Source organism: Protopterus annectens, chromosome 1.part0 (genome assembly GCF_019279795.1).
Source record: "Protopterus annectens isolate FY-2018-M chromosome 1.part0, PAN1.0, whole genome shotgun sequence".
Taxonomy (NCBI): Eukaryota; Metazoa; Chordata; order Ceratodontiformes; family Protopteridae; genus Protopterus; species Protopterus annectens.
Genome location: NC_056725.1, coordinates 1387672563 through 1387693274, shown reverse-complemented (window position 1 = coordinate 1387693274; position 20712 = coordinate 1387672563). Strand labels below are relative to the sequence as shown.

The 20712-nt window shown below is 42.3% G+C and overlaps 1 protein-coding gene across 1 annotated transcript in view; it reads left to right on the top strand.

The window, feature by feature from the left end:
- Nucleotides 1-20712, top strand: part of MDN1 (midasin AAA ATPase 1) — a 3484183-nt gene that overhangs the window by 2373130 nt on the left and 1090341 nt on the right. The gene's annotated exons all lie outside the window — the stretch shown is intronic.

Genomic DNA, 20712 nt, shown 5'->3' with positions numbered 1-20712 from the left:
TGTTGGTATTAAATTTCACACTTGCCAATGTTTCAGTTTATTTTATATTTGCATTGTGAGGATCATTGACTCATTATGTCCATAATTAATTGGTCCTAAACTTGCTCGGAGGTGGATGCTTGTTCCTTACCCCAGACCGCAAGAGCACTGACACTCCTCAGAACAGGCCAGCGTTTAATTTCTGTGCTGAAGAGACTAGCTGGCAACTTAGCTGTGAAGGATGTGACCTGTGGCATGTTAAGTGTTTTTTGCTGCTGATCCAAGAGTGAACAGTCATCTGTACGAGTTTGTTGATAACCTCCAGGCAAAGATTTAAGTAGTATTAAGTTCACATTTGCAGTGCATGATTTTATTTTCTAACTATTTTTTGTATAGGGATGGGATAGTGGAACCCTATTTTTCTACCCACATGGTGGGTCAGATACAACACATATCCACTAAACAGGGAGTGTCAGTTCCTATCTGTTATACCGGTAAAGTAGATAGGATTTGTTTGATAGTAAAGAACTGGATGATTTTATAGGCTAATAATAGTGGTAGTACCACAGTTATTTTTTTTCAAGAATAAGAGGTTATTTAAGAGACTGTTGTGTTACAAGAGTAATTACTGTTGTGAGCGTAAATTGACAGGAATAGTAGGAACACGTCCATGTTCACATTGTAAGTACGTGGATTCGAATGATTGATTTTTACACCCAGACACAGGTGTAAGATATGATTTCAGAGTGAATGCAGACTGCAATATGAAGAATTTGCTTTACTTAGTCTGTGAGTGTTGCTGGTCGTTCTGTGTAGGAAAGACTAGTAGAACATTAAGGAAATGGATTAGGGAACATTTATATTGCATTAATAAGAACGATGAGAGAAGTCCATTAGCAAAATGTGTCTTAGTGAATGATGTTAGTCATCAGTTTAAGTTCAAGGTTGTTGAGAAATTAGGTAGTGATCTGCGGTTAGGCAATTTTTATAAAAGACAACGTACCTAACACTTTAGTCATAGGTGACTCTATAGTCAGGCACACTGATGTCCCACTCACCAGGCTGAACAAGGAGAAAATTACAGTGAGCTGCCTGTCTGGTGCCAGGATCCGCCACATAACTCATGCACTCAAGTCACTCCACAACAAGTACAAATATGACTGTCATTGTCCATGTTGGAGTGAATGACGTGAGACGTACGTCCCTGGACTACATGGAAAGAGACATGGAAGAGCTCTCGGATCATGTGGCACAGGCAGGTATGACCCTAGCCCTGAGTAGCATCCTGCCTTCGCCCAGAATGATACCACAATATAAGGACAAAATGATTGACTTCAACAGTTGGCTAAGCTTCTGGTGTCATTCAAAGGGGATCCAGTATCTGTCTGCCTGGGACTACATGATCGACAGACCACGATGCTTTGCCAGAGATGGTCTGCACCTGTCGCCCCTGGGATTCAGGTTACTGGCTAAGGCTCTTGCCACCCCTATAGTGCCTTTTTTAGGCAAAGTTCAAAGGACAAAACCACCACCGTAACAGGTACAAGCATGCAAAATCTGAAGGTAATGCTACTCAATGCTAGAAGTCTAAACCTCAAAATGCACTCTCTTGAGGCACTTCTAAAAATGGAGAACATCGATATCTGTGTAGTAACTGAGACCTGGTTCAAGGCTCCAGAGAGCACCCCTGCAATACCAGGGTACAACTCTTGCCACACTTTTCGGCTACCAAACCAAGATCGAAACACTAAATGTGGAGGTGTGTCCATATTCACCAAGGATATTCACACCACCAGGTTAGTTGCCCAGCACAATGAGTCTGAAATTCTTCAGGTGCAACAACACAAGGTAAGACTGCAATCCAAATTGTAGCTTGCTACAGATCTGCCACCATGCCCCAAGATTCTCAGTACACCTTTCTAAACATACTGGAAAATAATATTTATTTTATTTATTTTATTTTACATTTGTTGAGAACGATAATAATGTACAACCAAACACCCTAATGCTGGGTGATTTCAACTACCCTGCCATTAACTGGGAAAACTGCTCGTGCACCAACACCTTTGCCCAACGGTTCTTGGAATTCATAAATTCCAATGCCCTGGATCAACTAATCCATAGTCCCACCAGGGGCTCTAATATCCTAGACCTGGTCATTGCTAACATGGGAAATCGATGCTCCACACCTACAGTCACCCCCACGTTGGTCAGGTCAGAAGATAAGCTAATCATCCTTAACATCCACATCCCACCCCCCCCCCCAGTAAGGAAACCTCCATAAAAAACTTCTCCAAGGCCAACTTCATGCTACTCAAGTCAGACGTTACAAACTTCATGACACCCATGCAGATGGGAACTGAACTGAAAGTTCGACTGCTGAGTCCTACACTAAGGCACTGTACGAGCATATCCACTCATGCATGAATCGTGCCATCCCAAATAGAACCAAGATGCTCTCTTCCAAAAAAAGGAAGCCAATCTGGTGGTCCCCTGCCATAAACAAACTTTACAACAAAAGGAAATAACTGTTGCAGAAAAAAGGAAAATCCCAGGATGCAAAAAACTCCCTTACCAGCCTCAGTAAGAAGCTGAGATCCCTCATAAAATCCTCCAAAGCTAGTTACGAAACTAAAATTGCTAAAGATTCCAAAGACTACCACAAGGCATTCTATAACTGTCAAGAATCTAAATGGCAATGCTCAGATCTGCTCTGAGCTACAACAGAATGGCATTAAATATACTGATCCTGAGGATATTGCCAATATCCTGGCAGATAGATTCAGTGCCAACTTCACCCTGCTCTCATCCCCTAAATGGCCCATCTCAATACTGGAAGATTGCCAAATTCCGGTAATAACGGCCACACAGGTAAAACACGCACTCTCCAAAGCTAAAAATACAGCATCCATGGGACTAGATGACATCCCGGGCTGTGTACTACATGAACTGCAAAATGAAGTGGCACCTCACCTAAGTGTCATGTTTAATCATACCCTCACCTCAGGCTTCGTGCCCACTGAGTGGCGCACAGCTACAGTTATCCCACTCCACAAGGGGGATCCACCTTGGATCCTGGGAACTACCGCTCCATCAGTCTGACGAGCCTGATCTGCAAGGCCATGGAACTTATAAACAAAGACATTGGCAACCTTAAAACACTGGACCCCACCCAGTTTGGGTTCATGAAGGGCCGTTCTTGTCTCCTGAACCTTATTGACTTCTTCGAATCAGTCTCCAGAGCCGTGGATGAGGGTAAGGCAGTCCACACAGCCTATCTGGACGTTGCCAATGCCTTTGACACCATCCCCCACTCTGGAATCATAGATAACCTTGCTAAGCTGGGCATTAATCCCTACGTCACTCGATGGGTTGCCATCTGGCTTACTGATGGAACCCACACTGTAAAAGTAGCAGACTCCAAATCCAGCTCCAGACAAGTGGAACACCACAGGGTTCAGTCTTGGGACCTCTCTTATTTGGCATCTACTTCTCTGAAGTACGGGCCAACACTAAAGGCCTCTGGCTAACAAAGTTCTCAGATGACTGCAAACTGGGAACCATTATTGAATCCCCAAATGATGTGGATACTCTACAAAATGACCTTACAGAAACTGATGCTTGGTGCCAGAGCCATGGGCTCAAGCTCAATGCCAAGAAATGTATAGTTATCCCCTTTGGGAAAAAACATGTACCCGTGAATTATCACATAGGTGGCAGTAGATGTAAACACCGAAAGTGTGATAAGAGACTTAGGGACACAGGTGGACAGTGGTCTCACCTTCAATAACCACATCGCCACAACAGTCTGGAAATCATTCTATGTGCACACCTCATCACTAAGGGCTTTTCATCCAGAAAAAAGGAGGTCATTGTCCCACAGTACTCAACCCTCATTAGACCCACTATAGAGTACAACGCCCCATTTGGTATGTACCTCTCGACATCTGCAACAACCGGAAAGGCCACAGAAATACCTCACTAAAAGAATCACAGGCCTAAAGCAGATGCCCTATGCTGACCACCTTAAAAAACTCCAGCTATACTCTGTCGCATATCGTCTACTCCGAGGCGATCTCTGCTCAACATACAAGGCCATGTCAAACCCCCCAGAGCTGTTGGACATGCTACTCTTAAAAAAATCCCAATCCCTCAGAGCCACACCCTCCAGGGATCTAAATCTTGTCATCACAATAAACAAAACATGCCAGAGGGATAGGTTCCTGACCCAGAGACTCCCCAGGCTCTGGAATAGACTGCCCATACATGTCAAGCAGAGCGCCTCTTTGGCCCTCTTCAAAAGGAACCTTGATTGGATGGGAGTAAGGAAATTCATCCCGGGGATCACATCAGTAGCCCTGCTAGACAGGGGTCCAGGGAAGTAAATAGTGTGGGGAGGAATAGCCAGGGAATTGTTGTGGCTAGACTTGTATAGGCCCTAGGGCCGATAGCCTAGTACCAACCTATGAACAAAACAGAAGGACATGAACTTAAATGGATTATCAAACTGCAGGCAGATAGTGTAGTGGCCTTAATGGTAAAGTATCGTTCAAGCCTGTTCTGAAGTCCAGGAATTTATTTAAATGATGCGAACATGATTTGCAAACCATTTAGGGGTATTTTCCCAGTTATGTATTATGATAGGTGTCTTTTGATCATGTGATTCCATTTACACTTGCGTCATAGTTTTTATGAATGGATCGGCTGTTTGAATGGGGTTTGTAGTGTTTTATTGGTGATGACTGATCATGTGATTTATTGCAATTGTATGCATGCATTATTTTATTTATGTATTTGGTCTGATGAAGTGCCGATTATTAGGTGTGAAAGTGCTTACCAATTTTCAAATAAAGAGGTCCTTCTTTTAGCTGTGTGTCTGCTCCCGAGCTGTTGCTTTATTTTTTTTGGCTAGACCTAACTTTTTGAGACTAATTATATCCTTAGAAGTAGGCACAAAATGTGCTTTTGGAGATGGCTATCTTGAGTATTATAATTTATAGTGCTTGTTTTGCTTTTTCAAAAATCACGATGTAACAAATTGTGAACATTTCAAAGCAGGCAGTCCTAGGGAAAAGACATTTTCAAAACTTAGCACTGAGCAAGGCTTTGTTTGCCTGTCTTCTGGTAGACTTAACTTCAGGTAGTTTGAAGCAATGAAAAATTCAACAAGTTCCTCCAAAAGTACAAGTGACTTTAGGTGAAGTTACCAGAGAAGAAAATGCAGCGAAAGCTAGTAGATACAGAGATCCCGCTGAGTGTAATTAAACCTGATATATGCAGTACCATAATTAGGATGGGGAGAAAGGGGGTGATTGTCCTGTACAAAATTGTTAGTATGTGTGATTGGCAGATCTGAAGAGCTGACTATCTGGTGTATGCAACATGCCAAGATTTATTTCAGGAGCCATGGCTGCTGAATTGAGTGTGTTTAGTAGTTTATCTGTAGCGTTGAGCTGATATTAATTGTTGCTACAGTTCAGAACTTTGGTTGAAACTTTTTTTGGGGGCTGTTGATAACATTGAAAATAAAAAAAAAATACATTTGTTCCAAGTCTGGGATCCATACTTTTGTTAGATTTAGGTTCATAGGTAGGTACTAGGCTATCTGCCCGAAGGCATTTATAAGCCTAGCCGGAATGTGTTGGCTTTCGTCGCCCCCTTAGATTAGTTCCCTGTGTCTCTGTCCAGCAGAGCCATTGAAGTGATCCCTGGGGTAAACTTTGTTTCCCATCCACTAGTCAAGGTTTCTCTTAAAGACGGTTAGTGAGGAGCTCTGCCTAATGTAGATTGGAATCTTGTTCCAGAGCATGTGAAGTCTCTGGGACAGGAATCTATCCCTCCAGCACGTCCTATTTATTGTTGTGGTGAGGTTTAGATCCCCGGAGCTTGTGGCTCGAGGGGATATGGTTTTCTTTAGGTGGAACATGCCCATCAATTCTGGGTTGGACATGGCCTTGTACGTCAGGCAGAGATCACCTCTGAGTTAGGCGGTACAGCTGGAGTTTCTTCAGTCGAGCTGCATAGGGCATCTGCTTGAGGCCAGTGATCCTCTTGGTGAGGAACTTCTGTGGTCTTTCCAATTGTTGCAGGTGTCTTGTAAGGTACATCCCAAATGGGGCATTGTACTTTGATGGGTCTGATGAGTGATGCGTAGAGGTAGTTTGTGGGTACTTTGTTTTCTCCAAAGGGGATGACTATGCACTTTTTGGCATTTAGCTTGAGGCCATGGTTTTGACACCAGGTATCTGTCTCAGTGAGACCCTTTTGGAGGATGTTTGTGTCAGTCTGAGAGTCAGTTATAGCCCCTAGTTTGCAGTCGTCTGCGAACTTGGTCAGCCATAGTCCTCCTGTGCTTGCCTGTACCTCTGAGAAGTATATGCCGAACAGGAGGGGTCCTAGGACTGAGCCCTGGGGAATGCCACTTGTAACCAGTTTACAGTCAGACCTAGCTCCTGCAACTCTTACCATGTGGGTTCTGTCCGTGAGCCAGTTGGCAACCCATCTCGTGACGTAGGGGTTTATGTTCAGGTTGGTGAGCGTGTCTATAATACCTGAGTGGGGAATGGTGTTGAAGGCCTTTGCGAGGTCTAGGTAGGCTGTGTGGACCACCTTTCCCTCGTCTGTAGCCTTGGTAACAGTCTCAAAGAAGTCCACCAGGTTTAGGAGGCATGATCTTCCCTTAACAAAGCCAAACTGGGTAGGGTTCAGTGTTTGGAGGTTTCCAGTGTCTCTGTTAATGAGATCCATGATAATGCGCTCCATAGCTTTGCAGACCAAGCTAATCAGGCTTATTGGGCGATAGTTCCCGGGGTCCGTTGTGGCTCCACCTTTGTGGAGCGGAATAACCATTGCTGTGCGCCACTCTGTGGGCATGTATGTAGCCTGTGGAAAGGCTGAGTTTAAACAGTGTGTTTAGGTGAGGGGTTAGTTCATCTTTGAGCTCGTGTGGGACGCAGCCTGGGACACTGTCCGGTCTCATTGATACTGTGTTTTTGGCTTTGGCGAGAGGGCTGTTTTAACCTGAGTGTCTGTGATTTGAAGGGCACTACATTCTTCTGGTATAGTTATGGCCCTTTTGGGGGTGAGAGGCGGGGGTGAAGTTTGCACTGAACCTGTCTGCCAGGATGTTGGCTATATCTGTCAGTTTAGTGTATTTTGTGCTATTCTGTACGAACTCTGAGCAAATCTGAGAATTGCCACTTAGATTCTTGACATAGCTAACAAATGCCTTGTGGTTATCTTTGGAGTGCGTGGCAATTTTTCTTTTGAAGCTAGCCTTGGATGATTTTATGAGGGAACGTAGTTTCTTGCTGATACTGATCGGGGATGTCTCAAATTCTTGGGATTTTACTCTTCTGTACTAGTTTCCTCCTTCGATTGTATAGCCTGTTTATGGCAGGGGTCCACCAGTCTGGTTTCCTTTTCTTGGAGGAGTGAGTCTTGGTTTTGTTTGGGATAGCGTGATCCATGCATTCTTGTAGGTGCCCATAGAGCACATTAGTAAAGGATTTTGCAGCTTGGAGAGCATTGTCCTTTAGTATGGGGGATTTGAAACTTCCCAGCTCGGTCTTAAGTAACGGGAAGTTTGCTTTTGAAAAGTTTTTCACAGTGGTGTTTTTAACCGAGGGTGGTGGCGGAATGTAGATATCCAGAGTGATTAGTTTATGGTCATCTAACCAGTGAGGGGTTGACCTCCGGTGTGTAACACCGGTCACCCATGTTGGTGATGACCAGTTCCAGTATGTTGTCGCCTTTGGTGGGGGTGTTGACCAGTTGATCCAGGGCATTTGAGTTTATAAGTTCTAGGAAATGTTGGACAAGGGAGTTCGTACTTGAATAGTTCTCCCAGTTAATGTTTGGATAATTGAAATCACCCAATATCAGGGTGTTTGGTTGGACCTTTGTTTCCCAGTGTTTCCAGGAATGCGGAGTGGGGGTCCTGGGACATGGTGGGTGATCTGTGGCAAGCTATAATTTGCCCATTGTTAGTTGCATGTGAATGATCTCTGAAGCATCGTGCTGTGGCACTAACCTGGAGGTATGGGTATCCTTGATGAAAATGGATACTCCCCCGCCTTTTGTATTTCGGTCTGGGTTTTGTGGCCAAAATGTATGGTATGAGTTGTAGCTTGGTAGTGCTGGGGTACTTTCTGGAGCTTTAAACCAGGTTTCTGTTACTGCACATATATCGATTTTCTCCATACTGAGGAGTGCCTCAATTGCATGCATTTTGAGGTTTAGACTTCTGCCATTGAGCAGCATTACCCTCAGTTTTTGTTACTTGTGCTATTTATGGCAGTGGGTTTGTCTTTTGAGCCTTGCCTAAAAAAGGCACTATGGGGGTGGCAAGAGCCTTGGCCAATATTCAAAAGCCTATGGGTGACAGGTGCAAGCCGTCTCTAGCAAAGCAGCGTGGCTTGTCGAGCATGTCATCCCAGACTGACAGACACTGGATCCCCTTTGAATGACACCAGAAGCTTAGCCAATTGTTGAAATTAAAAACTTTTTCTCTATACCGTGGTATCATTCTTGGTGAGGGCAGGATGCTACTCAGGGTCAGGGTCATACCGGCCTGGGCTACGTGATCAGAGAGCTCCTCCAAGTCTCTCTTCATGTAGTCCAGGGAGGTACTGCTCAGGTCATTCACACCAACATGGACAATGACAAAGTCATATTTGTACTTGTTCTGGAGTGACCGGAGTGCTTGTGTTATGTGGCAGATCCTGGCTCCCAACAGGCAACTAACAGTAACCTTCTGCTTGTTCAGCCTAGTGAGTGGGACGTCAGTGTGCCTGACTAGAGTCACCTATTACTAGTGTGTTGAGTATGTTATTTTTGCCTTAAGGGCTGTGATTGTGTGGCACACTGGTTTTGTGAAGTATGTGTTCATGGTTTGTGTTGGGGGGTGGATGTTGCTTGGATGTCTGCTTTGGATGTCTCTGTTGCTTTTGCAGATTTTTATTTAGAGCCTCCGAGTATGTTTTTGTGTATTTGTGTGTTTTTTGCCAGTGCTGGTTTCATAGATCTATGTAAGACTGGTGGTTTGATGCAAGAATTCCCTTCTCCTATTGACTGCCTGGTCCAGTCTTGGGTTGAGAGAGCTTAGCCTTCCAGTTTGGCTGTATAATTGCATCTCTCGCATGTATTAGTGTTTGGTGGAAGGAGGAGAGGGTTGTCTATGTACATGAGGCAATTGTAGCATTGCCTCAAAATGCCCAGATTCACCAGCTGGACTGGAGAGTACACCTGAAACTGCCCTCTGGACATGCCTGGATAGGTACAGTGAACTGTTTTACTGATTGGCAGGTAAGGTCGAATAGAGATCTTTGTCATTCTCTACAGTATAGGGGGGGGGTCTAGTGCTAAGGTTTATTAGTGCTTGCTATGAGTTTTGAGCAAGTGCCGTGATGAGAAGTAAATGATTTGAGTGCTTAAGTTGAAAATTTGTCTAGTTCCACGGGAAAAATTGAAGAGTAGACTTTGTGGAGCCGGGAATAGTTATACCCTAGCTAACTGGCGCTGCCCGGCACACAAAACCTTGCAAATGCGGGTTTTATAGCAGAGAATTGAAAGTGAGAGAAATTAGCCCAAAATGGCCAATAAACTAATTTCTGGGCTGAAACCACTCCTCCAGGGACAGATAGGCTGCTCAAAGCTTCCTCTCTCACAGTGAACAGAGAAACTTCCTTCTATCCAAGTAAGGTATGGGCAAACAGAAACATTTAACACAGCCCTGAATTCAGCACTAACCTGAAAACTGGACTAAACTAGCTTAGAAAGGCGGGAAAACAGGTATGTATGTGTGTGAATGTGTGTGTATATATATATATATATATATATATATATATATATAATTTTTTTTTCAGAAAATAAAGCAGATACAATCAAAAACACTTTAAATGCACAGAAATAGCTATCACACTTGAGTGTGTAACCTACAACAGTTAAACAGGTAATTTTAAACACATAAATGACTTTGTTAAAGTGCAGGCAGTAAAATAAATACAATATGTAGCTGAAACAAGCTTTTTAAATCACAGAAACTCTAGAAAATCGGCGTTTTAGGCGGAATTGGCTAAAGGCAGCAAGAAAATGCAGAAAAATGATACTTAATCACTCCAAAGTCTCTCTTTTGTCTCTCTCCTGCTGTAGAACTCTGCAGGGCACCAGGCAGGAGCTTGCTGAGCTGTATATTTGGTATTGAAGAGAGCATAAAGCATGAACATGGATAATGACATTAGTGATGGCTCTACAGGTAACAATAATTTTGTCTCATTGCTAGGCTGGGGTCATATTCAATCAAATGTGGCTGTGATAGCATCAATGCCAGTTTTTTAATGGCTGCCGCTGGAACGTTGATCACAGGATATGAAAGGGGCAGCTTTCAAATGCTTCCCTAGGTAGAACAAGTGTGTTTGGCTATCACCGCAAAAAGCTGTGTAAGAGAAAAGGACAGCTTTTTTGTTAAGCATCTGACCCATCCCTCTGTACCTAGTTATCTAGCTAAACGATGGCTTTTTGCCAAAAGCAGAGAGCAGCAGATCAGTGTATTCAGTGAAGGTCATGCGAGGAAGAAGCAATAGACATTGAAGGAGATGAATGATCAAGCCAGTCAGTGAAGGCTTTGACAGTGGGGAAAAGGGGTTAGATTTCCTTCAACATTTATTCCTTACAGCTGCGACTGCCTTTCCATATGTTCCTTTTTCTTTACCTCTCCAAATATGTTGGGTGGAAGTGCCTTGTTTCTGGGGAAAATGGTTTCTTGTGAGATATACAAGTGATTAACTGCAGTTTCTGTAGTTTCTGCCTTCTTGGCATGTCAGTTGTGCTAAAGAGCCAGCTGCACCTGGCTATGCCCCCCCCCTTCAACTCATGGAAGGCAGGGCCAGTGCATTGATGCCAACTGGAAGGGAAGGAGAGTATTGTTACTCGGGGCTTTTTCTGATGCCCAGGAATGAGACTTACCTTGCACTTGTCCAGTTTAAAGAATTTCATTGCTGTCAGAAAGATCAGCAACCTCTAGATACTTGCCCTATAGTCCACCCCCCAGCTGCTAAAAATTGCCCTCTTGTTTATCATGGGCATAATGGATGCCTGTTTTAAATATCCCCATTTCCAAGGTTCCCAGACACTACTTCAAAGTCACAGTGGGAAGATCGCTTTTCCACTTCACCTCATCACCCTGTTGTCTGGCTACTGTGCCTCTAGTCATCACACATTGTCTGGCATCAGCATTTGCATATCTGAGGGTGATGGGCAGGCATCCATGTTTGCCCATCTCTGGGTGATTATTTGGTGCCAGCCTGTTTCCTGGGGAGATGCAGAAGGCTGTGAGTTGCATCTTTCATGATCTTCTAAACCTGGGCATCTTGAGTCATTAAGAAGATGAGCCTCTCACTTTCAGCTGTCAAAGCCTTCCTGAGAACATTTGTAGATGCAGAGATGATGTATTGCCTGTATCTGAGGACAAGATAATATTAATGAACCAGTTCTTCCTGAAGGCTTCATAAGTGATGCACTTAACCATGGAGTATTCCTGAAAACCTTGGGATACTTGACATCATCTACCCTAATGGTCCACATGCAAGAAGCACATCCTAGTAAAATCCTGGGGTATGTAAGAGCCTTTGAGAACAGCGTGACCAGTCCATGTTTATGTGCAAGACTCGCATAATTTTCTCCATCAGAATATAACTCTGTCAGTGGTCATTCAGGAGAACCTTAACTCAGGCCTCCCTTTTACCAAGCCTGACCTTGACTCCTGAATGCCTTAGTTTACTCACTGTAAAAAGGGGGAGGGGCCTTACATAAGTAAACAAGTTCAAATTTCAAGCCAGTGGGTTCAGTTATGCCAAGGACATGTAAAGGAGTTAAAGAAACTGATGGCAGCTATTTATACCGTTTAGGTCAGCACTCAACAAGAGCACCTTTAAGTAGAGACTTAAAGTACAATTGCATTGTGGTACATCAGCAAACCTGCGGTCACCCATTATAGGCTGACCATGCACCTCTGAGATCTGCTCATCAGCCTGGACATCTTCAAGCAATTTACATCTCCAAAATCAAAACTCAGCCTGAGCAGAGCTCTGATGCAGTGGATGTAACAAGTTTACACACCCCTGTTAAAATGCCAGGGTTTTTGTGATATAAAAAATGAGACCACGATAAATAATTTCAAAACTTTTCCCTCCTATAATGTGATCTATAACCTGTACAATTCAATTGAAAAACAAATCTGTTAGGGGAAAAAAAGTACCATAAGCTGGTTGCATAAGTGTGCACACCCTTAAACTAATACTTTGTTGAAGTACCTTTTGATTTAATTACAGCATTCATTCTTCTTGGGTACACACCTGCCATCAGGTAAAGAGACTCTGATTAACCCAAATAAAGTTCAGCTGTGCTAGTAGGATTTTCCTGACATTTACTCAGTTGCCTGCTACAGCAAAAGCCATGGTTCGCTGAGAGCTTACAAAGCATCGAAGGGATCTCATTGTTGAAAAGTATCAGTCAGGAGAAGGGTACAAAACAATTTCCACAACATTGGCTATACCATGGAACACAGTGAAGACAATCATCAAAATGTGGAGAAAATATGGAATAACAGTGACGTTGCAAAGAACTGGACGTCCCTCCAAACTTGATGAAAAGACGAGACGAAAACTGGTCAGGGAGGCTGCCAAGAGACCTATGGCAACACTGAAGGAGCTTCAGGAATTTCTGGCAAGTACTGGTTGTGTACTACATGTGACAAAGATCTCCAGTATTGTCCATATGTCTGGGCTATGGAGTAGGGTTGCAAGGCAGAAGCCTTTTCTTACATAGAAAAAGATCCAGGCCTGGCTAAAATTTGCAAAACCACACATCATTTCTCCCAAAAATGAGACCAGTGCTGAACTTTTTGGCCACAATTCCAAAAGATATGTTTGGCGCAAAAACAACACTTTGCATCACCAAAAGAACACCATCCCCCATGATGAAGCATGGTGGTGGCAGTATCATGCTTTGGGGTTGTTTTCTTCAGCTGGAACTGGGGCTATAGTCAAGTTGGATGGAATTATGAACAATTCCAAATACCAGTCACTTTTGGCCCAAAACCTTCAGGCATCTGCTAGAAAGCTGAAGATGATGAGGAATTTCATCTTTCAAAATGAGAAGGACCCCAAGCATACATTCAAATCAACAGAAGAATGGATTCACCAGAAGAAAATTAGAAGTTTGGAATGGCCCAGCCAGAGCCCAGACCTAAATCCAATAGAAAATTTGTGGGGTGACCTGAAGAAGGCTGTGCAGAAGAGATGCCCTTGCAATCTGACAGATTTGGAGTGTTTTTGCAAAGAAGAGTGGGCAAATATTGCCAAATCAAGATGTGCCATGCTGATTGACTCCTACCCAAGAAGACTGAATGCTGTAATTAAATCAAAAGGTGCTTCAACAAAGTATTAATTTAAGGGTGTGCACACTTATGCAACCAGCTTATTGTATGTTTTTTATTTTTTATATTTTCCTCCCAAACAGATTTTTTTTGTTTTTCAATTGAGTTGTACAGGTTATAGGTCACATTAAAGGTGGGAAAAGTTTTGAAATTATTTATTGTGGTCTCATTTTTTTATATATCACAAAAACCTGGCATTTTAACAGGGGTGTGCAAATTTTTATATCCATTATAGATTTGATTGAAGGAGATTTGGACAGGAGTGTTTATTGCCCCCCACCCCACCCCGATTATGGTGTAATGGCCACTTTATAGGAGTATATCTTTCCATCTGCTGGCAGTCACCATCTGTTATATGTGAATCTCTTTGCATATGCAGACAGTCACCAGATAAAAATATTTTGCTTTTGAAATTTCTGCATGGATGCATGAGCAATAGAGGCAAAGCCTCTTGTATGCTATTTCCATGTCTTCATTTTAAAAGGCCTGGTAGAGGCAATTGTCATTCTTTGTAGCACTACATTTGTCAAGACAAGAGGTATGGTTCCTTTAATTCACATGCGTCAAGAGGGAATGGATAAGCCTGCCAGCCCATTGCAATGTGCTTGACCCATTGAGGGATTTTGAATACACTCTAAGCTCTAGGTGCTTAGTACTTAAGGCATGGAAATTTACTGGCTAGTACTTCAGAGGTCTATTTTCTGTATCAGTAAGGCATTTGCCACAGGTGTTAGGACTGCTCACCAGATAACTTTTTCTCACACTGCCATCACCTTTGTTTTCCATCATGCAACAGCAGTCTTTAGTGTCTGCAGTTCTGTGCCATATGAAAACATCAGTTCCACAAGAAATGTCCCAGAATGCTGCTGATTTGAAGAGATTTTGTAGTGGAAGTTGCCCTAAGTGGGACTCTACTCCTTTTCTAATATTTACTGTTGCATATGACAATTTTTCTTTCCCGTTACTGAAACTTGTTTTCTCTTCCCATTAGTGTTGGTCCTACTACCACAATTTGTTTGTGTCTTTCGGTTTTTCCCTGTTAGGGGTCACCACAGTGGAACTCTGGTCCGCTAATGATTGGCAGTTGATTTTTACATACCGGCTTGCCAGGCTTGACGCACAACCTTCAACGAATACTGGAAAAGCACCCCTGCTACAGCGGCGCCCTAGGCGGCCGCCTAGTTGGCCTATGCCTAAGGCTGGCTATGGGTACGCCCATTCACGCATGCCTCCACACAGAAGACGCTCTAGCTGAGAATCGAACGGGACAGCGTCTACCACAATTTACATCAATTAAAACATCATCTTTATTTTTCAGACCGTCTTTTATTGGACAGTGCTGTTTTAAGTTGTTTACAGAATAATGTTTTTTGTACAGTGTTTGGTGGTGTAACTAGATGGAGGCACAAGGGCGTTGGAGAGTTTCCTTCTCTCTAAGAAGTGTTTTGTACTTCAGAAGGAACACCATTCCCTAGTAACTTCTATTGCTGTTAAAATGGAAAACTATTCTGTGCATGAGGACTGCACATGATGTATGGTAGTGTATCTCAGTAAAGTAGCTTTAAAAAGTGTAAAACTGTTTGTGTTCTGAAAATACTAAGGGACCTTTTGAACTTCAGATTGTGATTCTTTAGCTGCACTGGCCATCAAGGAGGAAAATCATTCTGTTTTCATATGGATACTTTTGTCCTTAGTTATTTAAGAATGCAGATGACCTTGGTAGTAGAAATTTAAGATTTTTTTTTGGCGTTGGTTGTGGTATCCTCTGCTTCACCTTCTTTGACTTGTCAGGCCCTCACTTTCTTTTTTCCTACAGACCTTTCACCGTAGATCTTGAGGCATTCTCCTGCTTTTCTGACTTTTGATTGGTTGGTTTTAGCATTGCATATTTTCTATATCCTCTGCTGAATATACCTTCTGCTTACTGGCTGCTCCCTTGAATCATTTGTTTCCTCTTGGTGAGAGCCCTACAGGTTCATTCATTCCTTGGGGAAAAGATTGAGCACACCGGAGGGAATGTGTTTTTGTTTCTGCCCTATGCTTCTCCATCACATGTTTGCAACATGCTGAAGGAGTTGGCTTGCAGTGGGATTTATGACTGCCATCCATGCCTCTGCATATTTTGTATGTAGTCAGCTCTGCCACTCTCCTTGTAAGTTGTACTTCAGTTCAAATCATGGCACCCACCAGGGCATCATTGACTGAAAATGTGCACATGTACATAGTGTCAGCACTCTTCCCCTCTGAGACACAAATGGACTTTCCCTTTCTTTCCACTCCCGTCTCTTCCATTACCGGTTATGAATTCGTACTTGTTTGAGACATAGCCATGGTTGTAGAGTTGGATAGCATTGCAAGTCTGATGCTCTCCAACCCTTCAGAGTCGTAGTCAGGGTTGTAGAATTGGATAGCATTGTAGGTGTGGTACTCTTAAACCCCTCAGCCCCTTCCTTCATAGTCTTGAAGCACCAGGGATCTTTAGCTGTTCAGTTTGGTGCTCCCTTTTTTCTGCATCCATTTCCCCTTATCTGGCACAACTTTTCTTGATGCCCACCCTATCATCAAAGGTTTCAGTCATGCCATAAAACTTGTGCCAGAATGGGGAAACAGATGCAAGGCTTTAGCACCTACAGCAGGTATTGGTTGATTTGATACTGGCATTCTTTGTGCTGATGTATTCAACAGTGACATTCCTGTTGCCTGTTTATTTGATGTCAGCGTTCCCAGCTGGTACTTCTTCAGTGCTTACATACTCCACCCCTTCCCTGATGTTGATTATTCTGAGTTTCCAGGCGTCCGTTTCCACACTCCTGTGCTAGCTCACCATAGTTCCCATCCCACAACATTTATTTTAACATACAGGTGACACCTCTGTGAGACCACTTCTTATACAATCACTTTTCTTCGTTCCTCTATGCCCTTTTGTATGTGCTGCATTTGGCTTCCTTACCATACCCTACTTCGTTGCTAAAAATTTTAGTCTTTCCTCAGGACCTCAAAAGTTCATAAAACTCTCTCAGGCCTACACCACCTTTGAAAAGACCCAGAAAATGCATACACATACCAAGCATGTTTAACTTGACAGTTTATTCCCCATCTACGGATTTGTATGATTAGGGAGGTTAACATCCCCATTTCTGAATGTGCAACCACAGGTTTTAGGGAATTCCTTCAAGTCATGAAGCAAAGGAGAGGTCCGCTTTCTGAACAAATTTCTTCCCCTTAAAGAAGACATCAAAAAGCATACCACTTTAGGAAGTATCACCATGCTTGATGCAGTCTCCCCTGGTTCTTCTGTATGTCATGTTTAATTAAAGTTATTTAAGGAATAAATCACTTCAACTAATGCCTTTCAAGTTATAGTGTATGAGGGGTTTTGACTTTCTAATAACAGGAAAAGTGGAAACCCCAGATGACAATGTATTTGTGGAGGAAAAATGAGCAATGAGAATGAAGAGGAATAATTGGCAACCACAGAAATGCTCCATAGGTGATTAAACTGATTCACTGAATGCCAAAGAATTAATAGGATGACTGTAAAAATATAAATTGGGGGCTGATATTGCGTTTCTGCATTTAGGGTTAGGGTGTTCGCGGTGGTACACTGGTTAGTATTGTCACTTCACAGCAAGAGGTACTCCGGTTCGATTCTTGGCTGGGGTGCCTTCTGTACAGAGTCTGCATGTCCTCCCTTTGGACATGTGGGTTTCCTCTGGATGCTTAGGTTTCCTCCCACATTCCTAAGATGTGCTGTAGGTGGATTGGACACTCTTAAATTGCCCCTAGGTGAGTGTGTGTGAGTGGTACGAATGAACTACCGTGGCAGGGATAGCCACCCGGCAGTGTAAACCTTGGCTTGAGATGACTGTCACTGTTAGTGATACCCCAACCCCATGTGTAGAATGGGAAAAGGAGTTGAGGATGGATGGATGGCTTGAGTTTCTGCATTATTAACAGGTTGCAATGATACTGATTAAGTAGCAGGTGGCTTAAATGTGAAATGGAATAGAGGAATTGTGTGGTCAGGGAGTTAAGGATTGTTGAAAGAGTGAGGCTGAAGTTTAAATAGGAGAAAGTGGCTGAAGTTACTGGAGTTGGTGAATACTAAAATGACAGTGGACAGGCTTTAGAAAATCATCACTAGGATAGTGGAAAGTGTGTAGGCTACATTTGGCAGCATCATAGAGGTTTTGTGGTTAACAAACTTATTTTGATGCAGCAGTTCACCACCACACAAGGAAAAAGCCAGTGATTTACCTTTAGATTTTATTAAAATTCCAGTCCAGTAGTTGATCCACACTGCAGTCTCACAGCACAAGTAAAATAAACACAACCAGATTTTATTGGATCCAAGTGTATCAGCAGACACGGAGCATAAAATGCAGACTTCCCTAGCACCTCTGCTCTTCATCCTTTACAAAGTATATGTGTGTGTATGTATGTATGTATATATATATATCTATATCTATATATCTATATATATATATATATATATATATATATATATATGTTGTTGTATGTTTCGTCTTTTCCCGGATAGGGGTCGCCACAATGTAACTCCGGTCTGCTAATGATTGGCAGTAGATTTTTACGTACCGACTTGCCAGGCCTGACGCACAACCTTCAACAAAGGTACGCCCATTCATGCATGTCTCCACACAGAAGACTCTTTAGCTGAGAATCGAACAGGACAACGTCTTACTGTGAGGAGACAACGCTACCGCAGCACCACCACCGCAGATATATATATATATATATATATATATATATATATATATACGCAATTTGTGACTATGTATGAGGAGAACAGATGTTAGTGGCAGTTTTAGCAGCCAAGAAGATAATTTATTGCAGTTGGGTTGAATAGCATGTGGGTCTTAATTAGTGAGATGCATCGTTTTAAAAGACACTGCAATTTACGGAAGTTAAAAGTAAGACGTAAATTGGAACATAGCTTGACCTCAGCAGAACTGAGAAGTTGAGCATTTTCATTGGACAACTTGTTTGAAAATTGCTTAACTTCTCAATTGCAATTGATGAGAAATGGGCGGAGCAACAGGAGTCAAATGGAAAGGGAGTGTGTTTTTACATGCAGCAGGAAAAAGCTGGTGCAAGAGGCATTGTGCCATTGACTGTGAACTGTTATGAGCAGCAACATGTTTAAATTTGAAGTGTAATTTAGAAGAGTCTTCATTGTTGAGTGATTGATTGGTTTACTATCGTTTTGTCGATTGTCATAATGTCGATTTGCTAAATGCGACCAGAAAGTCACAAGATGAGAATGTTGATTATTACTTGTTTAAATAATGGTGAACATAAAGTCTCCTGACCTGTGTGGACACAGGAACAAGCTGCAGGTTGTCAAAACTTTTTCAGATGATATTAGAATGTCATTTGGCCTTTATAAATGTCCAAAAGCAACCTTTAAAGCAGGAAAACTGCAGCACCAGGAAAACATCAGTTTGGGGCAAGAATGTGATATAAAAGAACTTGAGCAAGAGGGAGTGTATAAATACTTGTGAATTGATGAAGGATCAGCAATAAAACACAAACAAATGAGAGTAAAACTCGGTAAGGAATATTTTAGAAGGCTTAAATTAATCCTGAAAACAGCATTGACTTCTAGAAACAAAATCCAAGCTATAGACCAATTTGCTCTTCCTGTCCCAGCTTACAGTTTTGGAGTGATTAATTGGCCCTAAAAGGTGTTGGATAGATTAGATATTAAAACAAGAAGGATGCTTCATGCTCACCAAATGATCTATAAAAATCAGTCCATACCAAGATTATATATTCCCCGTTCCAAAGGAGGGATGGGCCGCCTTGGATTTAATTACATGTACACATCTGCAGTCATGGGACGCCACACATCTGCTGACCTCACAAGACCCAAACCTAGTGAAAGTTTTGAAACATGAGGAGAATAAATCTAAGATGATTTCTCTGCTTAACCTAGCAGAAGCATATCACCGTCGAGCAGGAATGGAAATCAAACCAGAAGTAGATTAGGCAGCAACTGAATGTGCCAAAAAACAAAAGAAAGAATACAAGGTGAAGGATCAGATGAAAAGGCAAGAAAAGTCAAAAATGCATAAATATATTTGCCAGTGTAGCAAACTTCTGGAAGAACCTCATGTTGATCAGGAACAAATGCAGGAATGGTTAAGGAGAGGTGAATTTAAGAGATGAAAGGTTAATATTGGTGGCTCAAGATAGTGGACTACATGCACGCTGGTTTACAAAGTCCATTCAACATGTAGGAGAAACAGACAGATGTAGGTTTTGTAAAACTGAACTGGAAACAGTCGCACACCTCATTGCTGATTGTGACATACTAATGGCAGAAGGACTGGATACTGAAAGGTATAATAACGTGGCAAGACTGTTGCACTGGGGATTGTGCAAACATTATGGTTTTGAAATGGCTGAAAAGCACTGGAAACGTGAGCCACAAAGCATCATAGAAAAAAATTAAGTCTACATCACATGGAATCATTCATTACCAACAATTCAAAAGATAGATCCTAGAAAACCAGATGTAGTGGTCTATGAAAAGGCAAATGTAGCATTGATCATTGAAATCACCATACCCAGTGACTACAGTGTCCTGTGCACAGAGACACAAAGTTATAAAATATCAGGATCTGCAAGCAGAAATGAGAGCAATGTTGAAGAAAGATGCCCAAATAGTTCCAATAGTAGTAGGAGCAATGGGTCTTATATAAAAAAAAAAAAAGTCTAAAATCTTATTTAGCTACACTACCAATACATGTAACCTTGTACGAACTGCAGAAGGAGTCACTGCTGGGCACTTTTGGCTGACATCAAAGAGAGAAACAATACTAATTTCATGAACTTTAATCATACCTTGACTTGGGAATGGGGTCCATTCCCGTCATGGTATTAGAAACCCAAAAGATTTGGAGAAATTAAAAAGGGACAGAACTGAAAGTATTGCCTGTGGAATTAGTACAGATTTACTTAAGCTGAAGAAATAATGGCAGAGTTGATTTGCCAGCACTTCCATTTTGTGAAGTAATGGAGACTGAATTTTACAAGTTCTGTTAATCAGGCTAACACTGAGAGTCTGGATAAAGAATCGAGGAATGGGAGGAGCAACACAAGTCAAATGGAAAAGGGAGAGTGTTTTTACATAATGCAGCAGGAGAAAACTGGTGCAAGAGGCATTGTGCCATTGACTGTGAACTGTTATGAGCAGCAACATATTTAAATGTTGCTGTTAAAGTGTAATTTAGAAGAGACTTCATTGTTGAATGGTTGATTGGTTTACTATAATT